Source organism: Haemaphysalis longicornis, unplaced genomic scaffold (assembly GCF_048455015.1).
Source record: "Haemaphysalis longicornis isolate Haplotype H1 unplaced genomic scaffold, Haemaphysalis longicornis Haplotype H1 scaffold_12, whole genome shotgun sequence".
Classification (NCBI taxonomy): domain Eukaryota; kingdom Metazoa; phylum Arthropoda; class Arachnida; order Ixodida; family Ixodidae; genus Haemaphysalis; species Haemaphysalis longicornis.
This window is the reverse complement of record NW_027526225.1, coordinates 112,741,382-112,755,406: the sequence shown is the minus strand read 5'-3', so window position 1 is coordinate 112,755,406 and position 14,025 is coordinate 112,741,382. Positions and strand designations below refer to the sequence as shown.

Genomic DNA, 14,025 nt, shown 5'->3' with positions numbered 1-14,025 from the left:
AAAAAGGCGGGAAGTTCGAAAGATGGCAACGGTGGAAGAGCGGAACGGAACGGCGCATGCTTGTGGACAGCGAGTATCATAGTCCCTGTCATCAGGAGGGTGTCGCAGCAGATTGACGAGAAGCATCATGACCTCTTTAGTCAAGAGAACAACACTAGCAAAACTGTGTTCGCGTGTGTATGAATGCACTCGTCCTCACATCGCAAGTTTCAGAAACTTCGAAAGAAAAATTAGCTTCTAATTGTTTCTTTTTTCATTAGGTAATAGGTGGGGAGTTTGGAGGGAGAAACTGATCACTCTCGTCAGCGTTGCAGGCGTGATCTGACACATTTTCTCGGAAATATACACCTATGCGAATTTCCCACAAATATTGGGTGTTCACTGCGACAATCCTAGCCTTAAAAATGAGCCTGGTTGAGTGCTTATATCATGATCGGATATCGGCGCACATCCGGCAATGATGGGGCGAACTGGCGCGTGCCGCTTCTACTGTTGTCAGAGTGGCTTTTGAGGGGAATCAGAGCATCCGGATCAGGACCTTTTTATTAAATGCTTAAGCGTTTATGTGGGACCTAAGCGAGGAAACCCGCCCGTCTGTAACGCTTGATGTGTCCCGCTTTTCCCGCATACGAAACTGCTCATAAGAAAATACGTTAAGGCCTGCATACTTCGATGCGATTTATTAGAATGTCCCGAAGCAAATCTTCCGAGCAGTGCACTTGTGTATAATAGTGAAGCCGACTTTAAGGCAGCTTGGTGCATAGCGTTTTGAAACTTGAAAGGACATATGAGTCGAACGGCGTGCGTGCGCGTCTCTCTCTCTCTCTCTCTCTCTCTCTCTCTCTCTCTCTCTCTCTCTCTCTCTCTCTCTCTCTCTCTCTCTCTCTCTCTCTCTCTCTCTCTCTCTCTCTCTCTCTCTCTGTGCGCGCGTGTGCATACTGTCTATTATTGGCACATTACTACTGCATGAAAACATATGTACTGTACGTATGTACTGTACTGTACTAAGTAGTTTACTACGCGCCCATGTGATCTTTCAGCCAGTGATTCTAACCTTGTGGTTCATTAAGACAGCCAACCATTGTACCTTTTAATTACTACAAAGTTCGGAATAGCCAGCTCCTTTTTAGGTTGGAGCTAAACTCTCCAATAATTCATTATTTCCCTTTCTCGTTCTCGCAACTTGGCAAAAAAGCTTTAATGTTAGGCCAAAAAACCACTTTGCGAGCGATAAGATTGATTATAACCTACATACACGAACAAAAAAAAATGCGCGAAATAGGCCGTTTTTTTTTTCTTTTTTTGCACCGCCGGGCTTTGCAGTACCAAGTTACATTGTAATCGTATACCGAGTGACAGTAAACGAAAACAAAAAAGGAAAATTATTAAGAGCGTGCTCTTCAAAAAACGAAGTTACACTCGCAAATTATTGTTGTAAATACGGCATTCAGAAAGTGCGTGGGAGAGTACAAACATTCGCATTTCAAAGGCCTTTGAGATTCTCAAAGGTCGGTTGTCGTGCTCCTTTGATTCAAATGCCATTTCAATTAACGCCTTTGAGAAACATCGTCTAACAGCTCAAAGCTGTCAGCTGAGTAAAATGACATTCTATTCAATGTCCTTTGAAACGCTCGTGCAGCACGGGCATTTAAACGCCCTGGGGTCTTCCTACTTTTGATCAGACTGCCTATACAGCGTTTCGCGTCTCTGCCTTACATTTCGTCCTGCTAGCGCTTGAGTTTACATTGTTCGCCATGTACCAACATCACCAAACTCTAAAAGTTTTCATTTCTGAAGTGCTTAGTACAGCGCCGAGAAGACGTCTTTCCAACAATGCATGTGTGTGTGGCAGTGAAGCTGACTTTAAAAGGGCTCCGCCTTTATCAGAGTTTCTGCGGTTCTTTTTTTTTCTTCTTTTTTTGTCACAGCCAAGCGAAGGCTTCACATGCTTCGACTCGTGACCTGTTCGGCTAAACGTTGCCTTGTAATGTCGATTTCACGAAAATCGCACCGCCGATAGAGAATATAAAAGAGCACAGTGGCGCGCCTACAGACAGAGATCAAGAGAAGACTAGTATTATTAACTGAACGATACGCAGCAAAATAGTAAACATTATCTGATTGTAGCGTTTAACGCGCCGACGCAACGTAGGCGATGAGGCGCGCCATAGTGGAGGGCTCCGGATTAATTTTGACCACCTGGGGATCTTTTATGTGCGCCGAAATCTCGTACACATGGGCGTTTTTTATTTTCGCCTCCATCAGAAAAGCGGTCGCCGCGGCCGGGAATCGAACCCGCGTCCTCGTGCTCAGCAGCACAACGCCTTAGCCACTGTGCCACCGCGCGGGTAATAAAAATTCTCTGCTGCCCGACAGAATTAAGGCATGGGTTTAGGACCAAACACGCCGAAAAAGCAGGGTGTTCAGCAAACGAGATAAGTTATCGAGTAAGCGCGTGGGACTCGTCTGTTCGAAGTGCGGTGGTCGTGCTCAACCCTCAGTAAGAGCGGCAAACCAAGACCCTGAGCAGCCAGTCATGGCGGTATGCGGGAATGAACTGGAGCGAACGGCTCGCGGTGAAAATTTTAAAGCCCATACTTATACTCCGATAGAAAGCGGGTAAGTGAGCTGTGCTTCTCTAATTACTTTCCGTCCTTGAACCACCCGAGCGAAAGCTGAACCTCTAGCTCTGCTGGCCTTCGGACACGCATAGAATTCCCAACACGGGCTCAGCTACACTGCTGGACGCTAGCGACGGCACGTACGCGACTCGGCGAAGAGTGAACGCGAAATTCCTATTCGGAGCACGGTCGCCGAGCTTTTTAATCTCCGAGCCACATTTTAGAAGAGCTTCCTCCAATCGCACAGAACCAAGTTTTCAATTTTTTTTTTATTTTTTTATTTTGCGTGGGAATCGGTGACATGCCCCTTCCCTGAGAGTATTTTTGCAGCAGAGACCTCGACGTTACTGCAAGCGCGAGAAATAAGTTCTGAAGCCAAACGTTACCCTGTAAGATGATTGATTGATTGATTGATTGATTGATTGATTGATTGATTGATTGATTGATTGATTGATTGATTGATTGATTGATTGATTGATTCACCGACCGACCGACCGACCGACCGACCGACCGACCGACCGACCGACCGACTGACCGACCGACTGACTGACTGACTGACTGACTGACTGACTGACTGACTGACTGACTGACTGACTGACTGATTGATTGATTGATTGATTGATTGATTGATTGATTGTAGGGTTTAACGCGCCAACGCAACTCAGGCGATGAGGCGCGCTGTAGCGGAGGGCTCCGGAATAATTTAGACCACCTGGGGTTCTTTAACGTGCACACGGGCGTTTTTGCTTTTCGCCTCCATCAGAAAAGCGGCCGCAGCGGCCGAGAATCGAACCCACGACCTCGTGCCCTGTAAGATGACTTACACCCTTAAGGGTATTTTTTGTATATAACCCCATAGCATCCTTACAACCTCGCAAAAACACAGGGAAAACACCCTTTTAAATGGAGTTATAAACGATAAAACAACCTGAAAAAGCGTGGTTTCTCGTGTTTTTGGTAGGGCGTGAGGGTGCGAATTGTAAACCATTCTACAGTGCACATCTGAGCTTAAAAGCCACGTTATCGTGTAGCGCAGCTAGAGACAAAAACAATCCACTGACGATTACTATATCCCCTAATGCGAAATTTGTGCGCAGCGCGAGGTGCAGTCTTCTCCGTCACGGCGCATATCTGGTGCGTCTCAGGAAGTGATCACGTAATCAGCGAACGTACGGCGGCGCGCGCTATTCTGCTGTTATATTGCAGCGCGTCACCGCCGCCGGCCAGCGTGTTGTTGCAAATCGTGTTTGAACCTCCCGCGCAAATCTCACGTGGTTAGGACTAGCCACGCACGGAGGAGCAGCGAGCACGTTGTTGCAAATCGTGTTTGAAGCTCCCGCTCAAATACCACGTGGTTTGTATTAGCGGCGAACGGAACAGCGTCTGCGGAAGGTGGTGGTGATTTATTAAGGCAGGGAAGAGAAAAGAACTGGGGATATTGTTGAACTCAACAGGGAGTTCACCCTCATACAACCCAGTCCAGTGAAGGGAAAGGGGGTTCAAAGGATAGGAAGACAAAGAGAGGGAAGAAGGAGGTGAGTGGGTGTCAGGGTCTTGGCGGCGAACAAGCGTGAGGGGGAGGCAGTGAGGCTGTGAGGGATGACGCCATAGCCGCGCGTGCCGCCCTCCTCCTCACCCTTCTCCAGACGCTCCCCTCCGTTTTCTTTCTGCCGTCGCTGGTGCATTCGCTCACTCGGTTGCGCGGACATAATGCCGACGCCGCGAAACCCAGGTAACGGCTGCTGAAGGGCTGCGCCCTAACATAAAACTGGCTTCATAACGCTACAGATAACACGCCATGGCATGCCAATGTAACGGCTTCCTGATGTCGTCTCACTGCACCTATCATAACGCGACGCTTCGGCATTGTAAATCACCGTGTACGTCATCCGTGTGAACATGTGAGTCTGCTTGACAGTCTCATCGTTTTCATTCCACTTTGAAGCGGTGGAGCGGGAAGTATCGGTGAATAATTTGACCAGGTACGAAACAGAGTAATTCGTATTGCCGCGAGCCGTGCTCTGTGAAGCCTTGTTTATGTTTTGTTGCACGGCGTCTGGCCGCGTAAGGCTACCTTAATGAAGGCGGAACTTAATGCGTTCGTTCTACCTTAGGCCTCACCCAGCTGTTTCGTTTGAAGTCCATCTGTCAATCACCCAGACTTCTCGCGTGACAGCGTTCGCGATCCGATTAGATATTCCTGGAAAGGAGATAAATACGTGTAGAACAAACGCCGTGACATTCGATTCGAGAACTATCGACAGTGCACTTCAATCCATTAGACTGCTTCTTCGTTCGCTCTAATAAGCTTTGTTTAGAAGGGGAACCCTGCGTCCTTCCCCTGACCGCATGACAGTATGTTTGGCAAGAGATCGTAATGTCCGGGATGCGTGGACGCCGGAACAGAAGGGACAAGGAATATGTTTTAAAGGAGTACTGACGCGAAATTTTCAAGTTATGTTTTTTTAGATGCTATGGGTACCTACCAGACCACTTATCACAGAATGGCACATTAGGCGGTCTATCACAGCGCAAATAATTATATTTACAGCCGCGTTTATTGGTTTCAGTTTCGGTTTCGGCCAAACGAACACCGAGGCAGCCGCCATGGCAGGAGGGCGCTCGTGACGTCAGCGTTTTTGTCGCACCAAAACCGGTCTCGAGGCGCGCGCGCGCGCGCGCGCGCGGGCGCCCACACCAGCCGTGGTTTCCATCCTCCCCACGCGCCCGCGTAGCATGACGTCAGTCCCAAAACCATGACGTGGTACACACGGCGTAGCAGCGCGGGCCAACCGCAGCCAACGCGTTGGTCACGTCACGGGAGCCCAGACGTTGGCATTTTGGGGCCAGGAGCAGATGGCGTCATGCTGGTCCGCCTTGACCTTTCTCGTGCGCGAAAAGATTAAAATGGATTTAAAATATGTTATGCTGAACGGTTACTGTTGAAACTTGCTGGGAGATATCTCCTGATAAAAAGGAGTATTTTACATAGTCACCTCAGGTTTGAAATTTAATAACAATCACGCAGCACAATTTTCTGCTCTACAAATGATCTATGTTGCCGCACCCAGCTTTTTTACGCCTCCCCCCACTTCGACTTGCGGATTGGATTGGATTGGATTGGATAAATTTTGGCGCACGTTAAAGATCCCCGGGTAGTCAAAATTAATCTGGAGCCCTCCACTACGGCTCGCCTCATCGCCTATGTTGCGTCTGCGCGTTAAATCCTACAATTAATCAATCGATTGAATTGGATAACCTTTAAGCCTGCTGAACGACGTTTTTACGCGCCGCGACGCGGGCCTCCGCGTCGTCGGAAAGCTCTCAATAGGCACCTGAGTAGCGCGGAGAAGCCATAAAAAGTACCGCGTCCGCTTTACCTGGCAATGCATGTGTCTTTTCAAAAAACACCGGGTCAAAGCACCCGGTTCCTAATCTGGAGACCTGGGTTCGATTTTAATACGAACTCTAATGTATACCGAATTTTCTTGCCAAACAAATTGATTTGCTTCATTTAAACTAATCAACAAATTTTGGCCCAAATTTCGACCTTTTTGTTAGCGCGCTTTTTACTCTTTAGAGCGGCGGCCATTTTCTGTACCGGACAGCAAGGCCGATTCTCGACGTAGCGAGAATCGCGGACCAGGCAACAAACACGACTGGCGGACGTGACGGTCCGACAACAATAGCAAGGATACGACAGGCGGACTACACGAGTAACACGACGGATACACAGGGGCGGACAACTTCGTGAGGGGGCGAGATAAATTGCTCTAGCGGGTCAGTGCTGGATGGGGTAAGGCATAAACGAGTGGCTCGCGTACGCACGGAGACAGGTGTGCGGACAAGCAACAGATGGTGGTTACAAAAATATGCGCGAAAAAGGGGACACGGACGAAGCGAGGACAGACACACACACAGTGTCCTTCCTTGCTCTCAGTGTGCGTGTGTGTCCTCACATCGTCCGTGCCCCTTTTTCGCGCTTATTTTAATGCGCAGCATTCTTTGCCGAGTACCCCCACAGCCAGGAGTGTGTAACGCCCTGCATCAATCCACAATATTGCCGGTTCCACGAAAGTTCCAAATGTAATCGTTAGAATAACGTAAATGGAGATATTTGGTCGAACGAAATTTTGAAGAACTAAGGAATAACGAAAATACAAAAAAAAAGTTACGGGAAACGTCAAAACGTGTCCCGCATGGCATTTCCACGACAATGTAGATTTCGCGAAAGTTCCACCTGTAATCGTTCTAATAACGTAAATAAAGATAATTGGTCGAACGAAATTTTGAAGAACTAAAAAAATAAGAAAAACATAAAATAATTACGGAAAATGGTGAACCGTGTAACTTCCTGTATTTCCACAATGATGCAGATTTTTCGAAATTTCCAAATGTAATCCTTACAGTAACGTAAATTCAGATAATTGGTCGGGTGAAGTTTTGAAAACCTAAAAAAAACTAAGAAAAATATTTCAAAAATTACGGAAAATGGCAAACGCACAACGCATGAATTTTCCACAATATTGAAGATTTCGCGAAAGTTTCATCTGTAATCGTTAAATAGCGTATGCGGAGATAATTGGTCGTACAGGATTTGGAAAAAAAAAACAAAAATTTGGCTGGAAAAAACTCACACTCAAGACAGGCGGCATAGGAATGCTACGCATTAGTAGATAATTCTCTGAATTTCTCCAGAATTTTTTATACTTATATGGAGTACCAAAGCGCCCAGAATGCTACACGACAGCCACAAAGCTTATGCGACAACGGCGATTATTACGACGACATGTCCGACAGTTTTCCAACGAGAGCGCGAAAGTGTTTCAACCAAACACTCGAAACGCATGCAGCGGCGCAACGACGCGCGCAAAATGAAAACGAAAATAAATGCCAGGTCGTGAAGAGAGCGAAACGGAAGGATGTAAGTTATCAACAACAACAAAATGAAGACTCTACGTAGGAAACAGGCGGCTGGGCGGGCACTCGTTCCTACGCACGCGCTGCTCTACTTAATGCGCCGGACGACGGATCACGACTTAAAGGCGTCCGGCTGCTTGGCGCAAGACCTCGGCCACGACTTAGGAACAAGGCATGCACAGTGCGCCGAGCTTCTCCGCGTTCGCACCGCCTCTTCCGCATCGAAACGGCGCGCACGTGAGGGAAAAGAGCAAGAGAAAAAGCAACAGTGACATTTAAAAAAACTATCCAGGAAGAAGAGGAGGATGAAAAGAAATTAAGAAGGAAGGTGGAAGGCTGGAGACGTCAAAATTAACGACAAAACGGCTGAGCCGCAACGTGATGGCAAAAAAAATCACAAAAGGGGAGAAGTGTTTGCGAAAACAACCCGCTTGCATGCGGCAACTGGACTGAGCGCAGAACAATGCAGGCGGACTCGTGCTACGGAGACAACGAGGGGCGGACGGACACGTGAGTGCGTGCGTTTGCGAGAAACTATCAAGCTGCGATATGCCGGAAGCGGGGAGATTATACACTGCTGCGCGGAAAGCGAGCGATTTATTAGAGCACGCGCTGTTTTCTCTGCACCGGCCTCGTGAATGTGCGAACGAACAAGTATACGCTGGATGATTAAAAATGACACTAAACGCTTTTTAGGCCTCGATGTCTTCACGGGGAATGACCTGCGTGAAAGAAAAAAAATTAAAGCCGTTCCACTAAACGGGAAACCTCTCGGAAGTACAGAGCAGAGATTCGCCATAATTGGAGCCTCTAAAGTGCTCTGCACTTAAACAAGGGATAAAAAAAACCGTGGTTGATTCCTCTGTCGTAGGAATCGGTAAAATAGGCAGCAAAATGAGCATGATTTGCTGGTCGGCGGCTGTCATGTGGGTGTGCTTGGCGAGCGACGTCCTGCTGGCGGGTCGCTTCGGCAAAGGTGTACTGGCGTCATTCCCGTGACGGATATGACACGTCAGTGACATCTTGGTGTATACCGGCAAAAAACACTTTCGTGTTAAAATATAAAACCCGAAAACGAACAACCATAAGTATAACGTACTCTTTAGTACTAAAGGTTGCATCCCCGCAATTAGACCATCAGTGCAGGGGTGCACCCAGGGCCGTACCCAGAGGGGGGGTTTAGGGGTTCGAACCCCTCCCGAAATCTTTTCCATGCAGCACGTAAGCAATACTTACTGTTGCGTTCAGCAAAACTAATCCCTTCCCAAAATCCATAACCCCGCCCCTCCCCGAAAAAAATTTCTTGCTACGGCCCTGGGTGCACCCTTTACAGGCCGCTTGCTTCGTTGTACTGGCGTCACTTCCATGACGGATATGACGTCACTGAAATCTTTGTATCCGGGAATAAAACACTTTCGTTTTAAAAGGATCAACTTCCATGGCGCCGGTTCAGCTCTCTTGGCGGCGACGTGATGTGTGTTTCTCGTCCTGTTCTGTCGAAGCTTTAGTGTTCTTACTGATGGCGTCTGTAACGCGAAAACGCTGAAAATGAAAGAAAAAAAAAAAAACGCTTGCGGCAGCCGGAATCGAAACTGAGTCACTCGCGTTGTGAAGCTGGCGCCTATCCGATTGATCGATCCATTTGGACGTGTTCGAAGCGGTTTGGAAAACTCAGATGACAACCAAAGAATCCGTCACGAGAAAGCTTCACGTTCAACATGCATCGTCGTCGTTTGACGGACGGGTGCATGATTTTGTGACGTGGCTTGCAACGGTGTCCACGAAGACAGAATAAACGTTTGGTTCATTAGAAAGAGTGTTTCGTCCCCTTAACAACGGCGCCAATTTTATGGCAAACTTCGAACAAATAATCGAAATTATTAAGGCAAACATGAAGCTGTGGTGGGTCCCCAGTCAGGCTTCTTTTCTGATGGAGGCGAAAAGCGAAAACGCCCGTGTGCCTAGATTTTCGGAGCACGTTTAACCCTTTGACACCCAGAACTTTAATTTTTGGTTAATATCGCGAAAACATGTTTACGATCGAAAACAACTCCAGGCATCACACATATGATGTCAGAAAAAATTAGGTTCATTAGGATGGACACAATCAGTTCTCACACGTGGGCAACACTTGGCACTTGCTGCTGGAATGACCCACTGGATGTTCGTTTGAATACCCGCCCAATTGTGACTTCGTGGAACACGTCAGGAAAACACACGATTTGGCGGGAGGATCAAAATTTCAACCTAAATGGATTCGTTATACCAGTGAATACGGGATGGTTTGGTGCCGGACAAGTGCTGGGGGCACTATAAAACACAAAATCTTTCGAATAAAATAAACTTGCATTTTGTCTGCATGGCACCTTGAAGGGGTTAAGAAAATGACTATTTCCATTCGCTGCCACGGGGCGCGGTCACGTTGTTTGTGCGTATACACACACCCCGCATGTGCGTTATGTGTAGAAACGGTTAGAACGTTGGCGTCGTAAGGGTGAATGCATGTATAGCCGCGGGAGTACTTGTTTCAGAGCGGGGAGTAGACGACACCGCCGGAAGCGATTACGCGGACTTACGCAACGCTGAAACACAACCACCCGCACACGTCGCTTATTTTGACCGTCTGCGACAAGAGACAGCGTTGTGCGCCAAGTTTGGGTGATTCATTTCCGTGTTTACAACTTCTCCCTTTACGTCACGTGCGCCACGACATAAAAAAGGTAAGGGTTTTATCACTAACCGACACATGCCGTGATCTCCCATATTCTGAAGGCGTCGAAACGTTTGGCGAGATAAAATTGCGATGGTGTTGAAGGGTATTCTATAGATATAGTATTTCGCTTCAATCGGAAATACAGCAACTTAGTTCCTGAATGCAACCCACGGCGTTGTTGCTCAGCGCTGGAAGTCTGCGAACGGAAGATGTCAGGCAATAAGGAACAGACTGCGCGCCGACTACACTGGGCACCCAGGAACCGGTGGTGAAACAAGGCCCAATACGCACGCGACCTGTGTATAAGCATTACGTCTATACACAGGTCGCGTGCGGTTACTGGAGCGCAGGCCTTCGTTCAACGCTAAAACAACGAATATTGATAGTTACGACTATCACGATGACGGCGATTAGAAGCACCACGCGGCGCACATTTTCCGCCTTTGAAAAGCGATCGACGGGGAATTATTCATGCACTGCGCGAGACTTGGAGCAGCGGAGCGGGTGATAGGACTCGCCTTCACAAGAAGGAACTGGTTCTGCACGTCTAGGCTGCTAGACGACCTCTATCTCTTTTTTTTCTTTCTCTCTCTTTCTCGCGCCCAGACAACCCTGGTGTGTATGTAGAAGACGATGTCAACCGCATTCCGTGTGTGCCGTACGCAGGGCGAGCTTGTACGAGAACCTGGGAATTTCGAGGACGAACCACTGTGCTAATGCGAAACCTGTCCCCCGCGTATACGGTACCACGTATAACAGGTTGAGTCTCACCGAATCATGTCCTTCCCGCGCTTACGGTGTCGCGAGGACGTCTTTATTAACGCAACGAATGCAGCGAGGCCACGATCAGCGCAATAATGATACTTAGTCGTTCAGTAATCCCTCGCTATGACGAAATCCTCCAGACAGGATTTCGTTAAAAGCGATATTTCGTTAAATGCGGAGATTATTGGCTATAAGTGCTAGTGAATACCCTGAAACACTTCCGATGTTGTGAGACTTCATTATAAAAAAAAGATTGGCTGTATTTATACGTACCTTGAAATAACACTTATGTCGACAATCTTAGCTATAACGGTAAAACAGAACGCGATTCGACAAGGACGACAGAAAGGCAACAAACACAGGCGCTCTTGTGTTTGAGCGCTTGTGTGTGTGGTCTTTCTGTCGTCCTTGTTGAATCGCGCTCTAAGTTTTACCAAATATGCACCAACTTGCCCGACAGCATGTTTTAGCTATAGCGTTTCAAACCAGCGAAAATGAACAAGAAACGCACGTTCAAGCTAAAAAGCTCCAAACCAATGATGTAGAGTCACAAACGACCCGTGTGCTTCGGCTTTGGAGTTTACATGTGCTGGCTGGTTTTTTTTTTTTTTTTTTTTGCAATGAACGACAAGTTTTAGCGACGCAGTGCAGCTCGAACTTCAGGCAGCTACATGTCGTCAAAGGGGTTAGTATACACATGTTATTGTTATTCCTCGCACAGCGCACTATTACAGGCGCGTTATCAGCGCTATCCCGGCACGATCCTCGGCAAGTGACCGAGATGGGACGACAATGAGCGGATCTGCTCTCGTGCCATCGTTATCAGGGGACGGGAGAAGTGATAATGAAGTCATTGTGGCAGCAGGTGCGTAAAGAATAGCTGGGATACCGGGGCGGCCGCTAATGCTTAATAATGGGGCGAGTCGGGGTATACGTACTCGAGCGGCTCTCCCACGCTGAATTTCTTTGTACATGCATAGGGTGAAAAATCATCCAGAGATACCATTTCCAGACGTAGTTTGCATGCATGAACCCGGTTCTAAGGAAAGAGGAAGAATGGAGGTCCCTGTACCTAATAATCAATCAAGCAATCAATGTTTATTAGTTATTAGTGTGCCCAGGAATAATAATAATAAAAATATGAAAATTTATATATATATATATATATATATATATATATATATATATATATATATATATATATAAGGTAAGAAGAGACACACACGGGAAAACCATTAAAAAAAATACAAGTTTACTGACGTTTCAGGACGAGGACTTCCCTTCTTCAGAATACCTCAGAGTCCTCCGGCTCGCTAATCATCCTAATCAGCAGCGAAAAACGGCGCGACAGGCGAGGACAACAGAAGGTGACTATCTAGACACGCACGGCGCACACAAACAACTGGCTTTTATTGAAGTAAAGAAACACGCATGGACGATAAAAGATGCATTCTACGCATGTGCGAACAACCGGGTGCAAAAAATGAGGAAAAGACGGAACACGATACTGCCACGCAGCGAAGAATGACGCAGGGTGCTTGAAAGAATAAAGTTTATTGGAGCGAATTAGTGCTCTGCAAAGAACCTAAAGGGACCCTGCAACACTTTTTCCACCTTTTTTTTTTTTTTTGAAAGCCTCTCACCGGGCGGGCGCCCTAACATCGCGCTTGCTGTTTTCAATAAAGTTTATTCAATCAATCAATCCTAAATGCTTGCACTAAGTAGTCACCCAACACACCAGTACTTAGATTACGGGGTCGCAAAGTACCTCAGCCAAAAACTACTGCTCTATGCCCTTGAGATAACTTGTAAACTTGCTCAAAGGATCTTCCTGTCTTTCTCCGTCTTGAAGTTCTTCGACGGCTCGAATTAGTCACTAAGGCCACGTAGCGGCTACTGGCCGGTTTTCCTTCAGTTGCAGCAATGAACGCTTTTCAATAGCAACTTGAAAGAAAAAAAAAAAGCCGCAAAAACAAAGCAGACATCGAAGGCGTATCTAGAGCAAATCACGCAGTGCAGCTCCGTGCTGGCGATAACTATATATTTCGCAGTGCTTTCAGACGCGAAGGAGAGAGTGAAAGCGCTTTTCTTAAGTGTTGCAGGGTCCCTTCAAGAGTATACACAAGCGTCGAACGAGCAGTCAACAGAATGACGCATGCGCAGACGCTCGCCGGCGAATCGAATACCGAATAGAGTTAATACTGAATGCCACGGCAATCCTCTGCGCGCATGAATTCACAGTGCTATGGTCACTAGAGACATAGATTTAGCTGGAGAAAATTTTAGCTTAAACAAGATCACTCCTGAACAGCGACCGCAAAGCAACACCCTTTCCTTATCAAAACAAGATTACCGATGTCGCGTATACAAGAGAAGTAAAAACGAGCTTCAAAACACAAGACAAGACAGCCGGGCGCGCCCAGGCAGTGAAATAAGTAAAAAAGCACGGCTTGCGGCAATACGGGAAAAAAGGCAAGTGGCACTAGGCATGTGCAATCGTTTTTGCAACAAACAAAACAAAGCGAATGCCAGCGCAATCGTCACTAAAAGCCACACCCAAAAGCGCCTTGTCACCAAATGCGATCTCGGTGCCCAGTAGTGACACAGAATTCGCGCATGCGCAGGACGCTTTTTTTTTTTTCGCTTCTACGTGTTTCTTTACTCAAATAAAAATCAGTCTGCGCCGTGTGTGTATGTGCTCAATTCCTTTAGACCTCGTCTCTCGCGCGCAGCTTTTCATTATCGTAACGTTGATTTATTGTATGGTTTAACGTGCCGACGCAACGCAGGCGATGAGGCACGCCGTAGTGGAGGGCTCCGGATTCATTTTGACCATGGGGGATCTTGAAAGTGCGCCGAAATCTCGCACTCACGTGCGTTTTTACTTTTCACCTTCGTCAGAAAAGAAGCCGCCGCGGCCGTGTATCGAACCCGAGATTTCGTGCTCAGCAGCACAACGCGTTAGCCACTGAGCCACCGCGGCCGGGTTCATTGTCGTTATGTACC

At 47.3% G+C, this 14,025-nt stretch overlaps 1 protein-coding gene across 2 annotated transcripts in view; it reads right to left on the bottom strand.

The window, feature by feature from the left end:
- Mmy (UDP-N-acetylglucosamine pyrophosphorylase mmy) overlaps positions 1 to 14,025 on the bottom strand; it is a 78,543-nt gene that overhangs the window by 25,055 nt on the left and 39,463 nt on the right. The gene's annotated exons all lie outside the window — the stretch shown is intronic.